Here is an 8,220-nt window from a genome sequence, read left to right on the forward strand (position 1 = left end):
AAAAAAAAATTATATACGTGAGATGGGATTAACTGCACAGGCATACAGGCAGGGGCTTGCTGGCCAATTGTTAAAATTTCAGGTTGTTACACATAGCAATCGTTAAAAGTGTTATATCTTACAGTTTAATTATATTTTTAAAAGTAACAAATACTCAAAAATCATTTCCCTATTATTTTACTATATTTTATCATCTTTATTCTAGAGGTTATTTATGTTTATGATACCTATATGGTGATAATACTATATAATGATGAGGTACTGTACGTCTCCAGCTTTGTTCAGTGACATCGTGTCGGTAGCTTGAAATTGGCTACAGTAGGGCTATTTACATTTGGAAATCAGCAAATACTACAACTTAGGGCTTCCTTGATTGTTTTGTTGATTACCTAGACTTAAAGTGGTGGAAAAAATGTTCATACATATTAAAAGTTGTCATGTCTCTAGCCATTACATCGTGAATAGCACAAAAATTTGAGGAAATATCCTCCCATTATGTGAAAACTAATAGCCGATTTATCCAAGTGAAGTTTTGACATACAAAGTTGTTTTACATTTGTGTTACTCATTAATGTAAATAAAAACATCAGCATTCATGTCAGAACTCTATAGGCTGGCTACAGATGCAAGAGCTTGATAAAAGTCAACAAAAGCATTCTTTGAGAATTAATTGATTATATGGAATTTACAGTAAGGAGAATTATGTATTTTATTATTACTTGTAAATTGTGCATCCTATATCTTTTATACTGGTAAAAGTTGTAATAAACATACACACATGTATGCATAGATTGTTTTTTCAGAGAGCTGGTTGGTGACCATTTACCAAAACACTACTGCCTCAAACGGAACTTTTCTGGGATGATGGACGTGGTCTATGTGGATCGCATACTTGCATTGTTCCCAGATTCCTTATATAGAGAGGTAGCTTGCTCTGTAGATCGCTGTCTCTTTAGAGTGGAAGCTACCCCATGGTTACTAGAAATTTTAATCTTTTTAGTAAGATGCCAGTTGTGTCCAACAAAATCCCACGGGCCTGTTGTACTAACAGGGGCCCTGAGAAGCGAAGCTTTGCTTATATTTGATAAACGTCCTTATAGACAGAATCTTTGGACATATTCTCAGTCATTTCCATAGGAAATATCCCTTAAAAGTGGGTTTTCTGGATCAAAGGATATTTATGCAGATTTTTAAAAGAGGATTAAATGAGATCATATGCATAATGTATTTAATAAGGTGCAGTGTTTGGGGTGTGTGTGTGTGTGTGTGTGTGTGTGTTAAAGGCCCAATAAATGGTAGCTATTATTGACTTGTGTTACTCACTTGGTTAGCAGACGATGGCTGTCTTGTTCTCAGTGTGACTTTATTCTAGGAGGTGGAATTTTACTGTGTTGTTTTTTCATGAAGATGTGATGGCAGAATGAATGTTATCCTCAAAGTTCAGAGCGCTCGCAGAGCCTCTAGGAATCAGGGATCAATTCTCCAGTCCTGCCTTTTATGTTCCTTGTTGCATTTACTTTGGGTCCCTTGCCCTGAGAAGGTCACAGGTAGAGAGAGAAGAGACAGACTCTAAAGCTGTCAATCCTTCTTCATCAGTAACTTTGCAAAGAGTTTGAATGTTGGGAGAAAGTTGAGTTTCAGGTTTAAACAACTTGGGGGATTATGTGTGGATTTCACTCACCCTTTACGGGGCTGCAGGTACCTGAGCGTTGCCTGTGTGTGTCCCGCCTCCCAGCCCGTCCCCGTGTGGCTCTGAGCCGGCTCTCAGAGGGCGGAGCCGCCCATCAACGCCGGGCCGGCCTCCAACTCAGGTAACCACTGCACTTTCACAATTGTCCCTTTACGAAAGGTCAGCGGGGAATGTGTACCTTCCTGTTTCTACGCTTCTGAAGGTTTTCATGTCCGTGCTAACCCACTGCGGGTCTGGGCCAAGGCCAAGTTGCCCATCAATATTGTAAAGTAGCAGTGTTATAAAATTTATGGAAGACGCACAAAGGACAATTCCCTGAAGTGACCAGCCTGCTGGGAGGGGATATTGGATAAAAGGGGATTTCCCACTCGGAAACAGTGTGACATCAAGTGCCCAGCTGGGGAGGCCCTTTATACTCGTGGGCTCGGAGCTTGGGGAAGAAGGAAATCTGACCTGGTTTCAAATCCCACCTACAACTGTTAATTTATTTGGTTATCTATTAACAGTCTCCTGGCAGCTTACTTTTATGTTTAAAATTAAGTGCTTGATTGATTATTTTCTGGAACAGCAATGGGCTGTTGTTCTATACATAAACCAACCCATTAGTGGGCTCTCTCATTACTGATCTCTTTCCTTCTTTCTTGGTTCATTTTGTGTGTGTGCGTGTGTGTGTGTGTGCGCGCGTGCACCTGAAGGTTGGGAGAGCTGGAGGAAAGGAGTCTTTGTTCTGAAAGTGGAGGAAAGCTGGGCTTGTATATATTCCCCAAACTACACATCCACAAGGATTTTCCAGCGTCCAAGGATTAATTCTCAGCATGATTCACAGGTACAGGCAGAGTCCCAGAGAATGGGTTATTATGCTGATTTCATTTTATCAAAAGTCTTAGCATAAGCTCTTATTTTTAAAAACCTCTACTCTCCTTTTATCTGCTTTTGGAGGCATCTTCAAATATTTCTGGCTTTCTAAGATTTGCGTCTGATGACTGGGACTCTATTATTATTTTAAATTGGGTTTATTAAATATTAAATAGGTACTCAAAAATATCTGTAAGGCAGAACCTGCTGACTCCTGTGCTCAGGCAGGTTTCTCGTGGTCTGGCTGCTTACTGGTCTCTCAGCCCTTGGGGCGGACAGGGGTGGCCTACACTGGCTTGACCTCCCAGGATGTTCATCTCTGGCCATCAGAACAGTGCTGTTCCAGGCTCCTCGGAGCAGCACATAACAAAGCAGGATCTGACCTGTGTTCTACCTGAAAAAGGTTGGGAAACGCTGGAAAGAAGTGTCAAGGATGACAATCAAATGCACCTCTGTGTCCACAGTACCGTGTAAGAAGTAAACTGTGCTGTTCTTTTTCTAAGCTGCCCTCATTTGGGGTAGATGGTCCTTCCGATTTATAGATGAGAAGAATAGGTACAGGGACGGATGATCCAGTCCATCAGCCCTACCTGCTGGTTTGCCTGTCATCTTAGAAGATCCATCTTAGAAGGAAGTCCAGCTCCCTTCATCTCATAACCCATGGGTTCATCGTGAATAAACAAGCAATCTGTACCGTGGACCATACTTCAAGTAAGAAGCGTGTCCCTAAGATTTCTATGGAAGTGGGTTTTGTAAACCTAATTACATTTTTCTTTTCTTTCCTTTTTTTTTTCTTTGGCCATGCTGTGCGGCTTAGTTCCCCGACCAGGGATGGAATCTGTGCCCCTTGCAGTGGAATCGCAGAATCCTGACCACTGGACCGCCAGGGAATTTCCTAAATCTAATTACATTTAACATGTATTTGGGAGGCAAAGGAATCTAAAGGGAAGCATCAACAAAGTAAAGGATGTTTCTCTAACACACTCTCATCTCGGCTAATTTGTAAATCTGGGTTTTGGACTCAGGCTAGAACATGTCTGGGGTCAGTTGCCAAGTCTTCCTGAGAAAGAAACTGGACTCCATTAGGCAAAAAGTAGATGGAATAATAGTCCAAAAAACCATTATTAGAAGCTGTATAATGGTAAAGGGCATGAGGACGGCACGTTGGTGTCTGGGCTGGGGGGTGGTGTTAATTTACCAGGTGGCCTTTCCGTTCTCATCCCTCCTGCAAGAATAGAAATTTCAGTTTGACAGGACCTGCTGCTTTGGCCTTAGAAGCCTAAGTACCTAACTTACTCTGGCTTAATGAGAAGGACTAGGATGCAGCACACAGATAGGGTCGGCACCACTGGATCCACAAGTCCTAAAAATGCACACAACTTCCAGGAGGAAATCCTTATTCCATCTCATCTCAGTTCGCGAGGGCTGCTGTAACAATGTACCTCAAACTCAGTGGCTTAAAAATCCCAGAAATTTGTTCTGTCTCTGTTTGGAAAGCAAGTCCAAGATGTTGGCATGGCTGTGCTCCCCACAAAGGCTCTAGGGAGGACCTTTCCTTGCCTTTTCCAGCTTCTGGTGGCGCCAGGTGTTCCTTGGCTTGTGGCTGCATCACTTCAATCTCTGCCTCCACCTTCCCATGGCTTCTCCTCAGTGTCTGCATCTTCTCTGTCATCTCGGACAAGGAGATGTGTCGTTGGATTTAGAGCCCACCAGGATAATCCAGGGTGATCTCACCTTAAGATCCATCATTACATCTGCAGGGACTCTTTTTCCAAAATAGGTCACATCCTAGGTCCTGTGGGTTAAGCCACAGACATGTGTTTTAGGGAGATCCCTTTCAACCCCCTGGAGCCCCCGTCTTGCCTTTCCCAGAAGCCACTCCCACACATGCCTCAGGATCTGGGATGCTCCCATCTCCTGCTTTATGGTCAGAACATAGAAATGGGGTCCCAGGGCTGAGGTGGGTGGTTACAAGCACAAGCCTGGATTCCAACAGGACCTGGGACCCAGCCCTGGCTCCCCATGTACCAGACATGAGACCTGAGTAATCAAACCTCTCAGGATGCTGGTTCCTCATCTCTAGGATAAGAGTGATACCTACTAGCAGCTTGTCGTAAAGAAAAACCGAGATGACAGGTAAAAAGCAAATGCTGTGGACCAGAGTGATCACTCACTATAGTAGCCATTATTATGGGCTGGGAATGGAGGAACCTGGGCTTCCATCTTGCCTGGTCCCAATTAGCCATGAGACCTCTGGGGGTCCTGCCCTCTCTGAGTATCAATGAAACAGATAAAGAGGCAGCGCTCTGACAGAGTGATGCCCAGCCCTTTCCAGCCACAGTGGCCTTGAACCCTCAACCAGGCAGAAACCACCCAGGAGCATTCTGAGACTCTGGCAACTCTCAGTTTTGACCAGCTTTAGCAGAGTTCCTATATACTCTTAGACCGGGCTTCCAAAATAGCATGGGGAATTTTGCAGCCCATTTAAAAATAATGTTTGCTGCTCAGTTATCCTTTGGAAAATGGTTTTGGCGGGTTGTACTTCACTTCCTGAGAAGGAAGCAGGTTATGGGATTCCTGGGTTAAAGAATAGGGTTAGAGAGCCAGCTCTTTAGCCCATTCTCCTGTGTCGAGGTAAGATCGTCCAGAAACAGAGGAATCGTGACAGGTTAGAGGTTGTCCTGGCACCTGAGCAGAGCCTGTGCTGAGCAGGCCCTAGGAAGGCACAAGTGCGATTTGAATTTACAGATGAAGAAATTGAAGGTCAGAGAGGTGAGGTGACCTGGCCAAGGTCACACAGAGCTGGTCTTCCAACTCTCAGACCAGGATTCTTTCTTTCTAGAGTTCTTATTTCATCCGCAGTGACGTTTAGGTCCCACCGTTCAGGGCACATTTTTATTCAACGCAGTTGTACTCCTGTTCAGATATCATTAAAAATTTAGTCACCCCTCCCAGGGAAATGACCATCTGATGTGAGGTTAAGAGGAAAGGAGGAGGCTGTATGAGATAGAGCAGAGAGAAAATTCTTCCAAATGGAGGGTCTGCGATGAGGATCTGGATGATCCTATATAATGTTTCCATTTCACTGTAGAAGAAGAGACATTTTATTTGCAAACCAAATCTTTATTTAAAATGATAAGGCACATCTATTTTTTTCTCCCCATGGTCTAGTCTCTGAACAGAACTTTTGCTCATACAAGGTTATTGGGCAAAGTTCTCAAGATCTATTCATCAGTTTCCCAGCACCAGCATCTTCTCTGGCTAAGCTAGATATACTTTGGTGTATATTTTTTAAAGAAATAAAACTTCTATAGTAATAAACAATGAGAGCACCGCCTGTTCAGCTCCTGAACTATTTGAATTGTATTTCTCATCAATTCAGAAGTTAGCCTGACCTTTGCCCAGGGGCATGTGTGCCAGGTATTAAGGGCTGATGAGGGACAATCTGTGTGGTACGGGAGGTGACATCTGTTCTGCAGAACATGACCTGCTTTGTGGGGCTAACCTTTCACCTATCTGACATGTCCTTGTCTTTCTTATTGGCTGTTTGATCCCCTGCCTCTCAGCCTGTTTCTGAGGATCATTCTGGTGGCCAAGGAGAAAGCCCTTGGCCTTTGATGGGCCTCACACATCTGTCCATGGCGGGCTTCACCGCTGGGCAAAACTTCAGAAAGGAAAATGCTTGATTTTCGAATGGTGGTGGCATATTGACCAGCGTGTGTGTGTGTGTGTGTGTGTTTGTGTGTGTGTGTGTGTGTGTGTGTGTGTGCGTGCACGCACGTGCCCTTGCATGTGGATGGGGGGCAGGAGGGGAGGAAACCAATTTATAAATCACATCTTACAAATCCTTCCATTTTGAGCAGGTTGTAAACTCATTTCTTTGCTCTTCTCAAGCTTTGATTTATGTGTTGGGATCATGGGGTTTGTGTCCCTTCTTCTGGTCTAAGTTTGGATTTAGCAAGATGCTCCATAAAAATGTTCGGTGATTTGCATGCTCTGGGCTGATTGAGTTGCGTTCTTCATATGACCATTTTTAGATGGATTGTCGCTGTGGGCCTCTGTCCTTTTGTTTTCTGGGGTTCAGAGGTTACATCAAAAACCTCCCTGCCTGCTGCCTGATGTGACCTTTGAACTCCAAAGGGCACAAGATCATGAGGCCATAAAATCAGGCACAAACACTAAAGGTGTCATTCTGATTGTCCTCCGAGGACAGGAGTTTAGGGCTGGATCACATGATTCCGGGTGGAGGAAATACTGAGAGAGCAAAAAAGCCGGGAGCACTGCACATCTGAATCTCAATCCATGGCCAGGAAGGAGGTGAGGGAGCCTCAGGGGAGGGACATTACGCCAATTGCTAAAAATGTCAGCTGCGTCTTTCTCAGCCATTTCTGGAAGGACAGTCCTGAGAGTACGCAACGTGCCCAATCTGAGCCTGCTGGGTGCAAGATGTTATTTTTAAATTCATCTTCACCAGGCTCACTTTTCTGTGTGCTGCTTGCCCTGGCCAGCAGGAAGGCGGCAGGAAGTTATCAGGAGAGAGTCTCCGTGCTGACAGTGTTCAAGCTCTCAGGAAGGACAGCAAACCAAGGCTGAAATCTGAGAGCTGCAGCCTGCCCGGCAAGGAGAGAAGATTTCTATATTAGCCGCTGTTTTTTTTTAAAAGGGGAAGAAGCACTGGCTCATTGTCCAACCTCCCCAGAGTCTGTCATTACAAAGGGGAAAAATCTATTTGGAATAATGATAAAGGTCTCCTTGTGGCTGGCTAGCATTTCAGGGCAAACCAAAACAAACATGCAAGGGAAACGCAGTGGAGCCCTGCGGGGCCCAGGTGGAAAGTGAGGGCTCAGGCTCCTTGACATCAAATAAATTATCCAGAATATTCTAAAATCATAAATGGGCTGCTACTGATTTATGCTGAGGTTTCCAAGATCTTTCAAAAATGCACGTGAGGAGCGTTTCCACTCCGCAGCGGCCTGGGAAATATTCCACGGCAGCAGGAAGGACCAGAGCCCAGCCCGGCTCAAGACCAACAGCCGCAAATAAGAGGCCGAGGTGGGAAAAAGCCTGTAAACGTGATCAGAAGTGGGTGAGGGCTGTCCTTGGAGAGAGGTCAGGGTCCACTCTGGATTGCACAAAGGGGGACACTGAGCCCCATGAAGAAGGTGACCAGGGGCTTCCCTGGTGGCGCAGTGGTTGAGAATCTGCCTGCCAATGCGGGGGACACGGGTTCGAGCCCTGGTCTGGGAAGATCCCACATGCCGCGGAGCAACTGGGCCCGTGAGCCACAACTACTGAGCCTGCGCGTCTGGAGCCTGTGCTCCGCAACAAGAGAGGCCGCGATAATGAGAGGCCCGCGCACCGCGATGAAGAGTGGCCCCCGCTTGCCACAACTAGAGGAAGCCCTCGCACAGAAACGAAGACCCACCACGGCCAAATAAATAAATAAATAAATAATAATTAAAGGTGCTAATAGTTAAAAAAAAAAAAAGAAGAAGGTGACCCCAAGATATCTGTCCCCAGATGTTGTTCTCATGCCCAAACAGAGTGGCGGGAAGGGACGTTTTTAAAGGAGCAGAGATGTGTGGAAATCTGAGGTCCCGCCTCAGGGGCACAGAAAGGGACGCTCCTGGCCTGAAACTCTGACGAGGGGGCTGTGGGTTTGAGGACCTTAGAGA

Source organism: Balaenoptera borealis (assembly GCF_965194805.1).
Source record: "Balaenoptera borealis genome assembly, chromosome: 14".
Taxonomy (NCBI): Eukaryota; Metazoa; Chordata; class Mammalia; order Artiodactyla; family Balaenopteridae; genus Balaenoptera; species Balaenoptera borealis.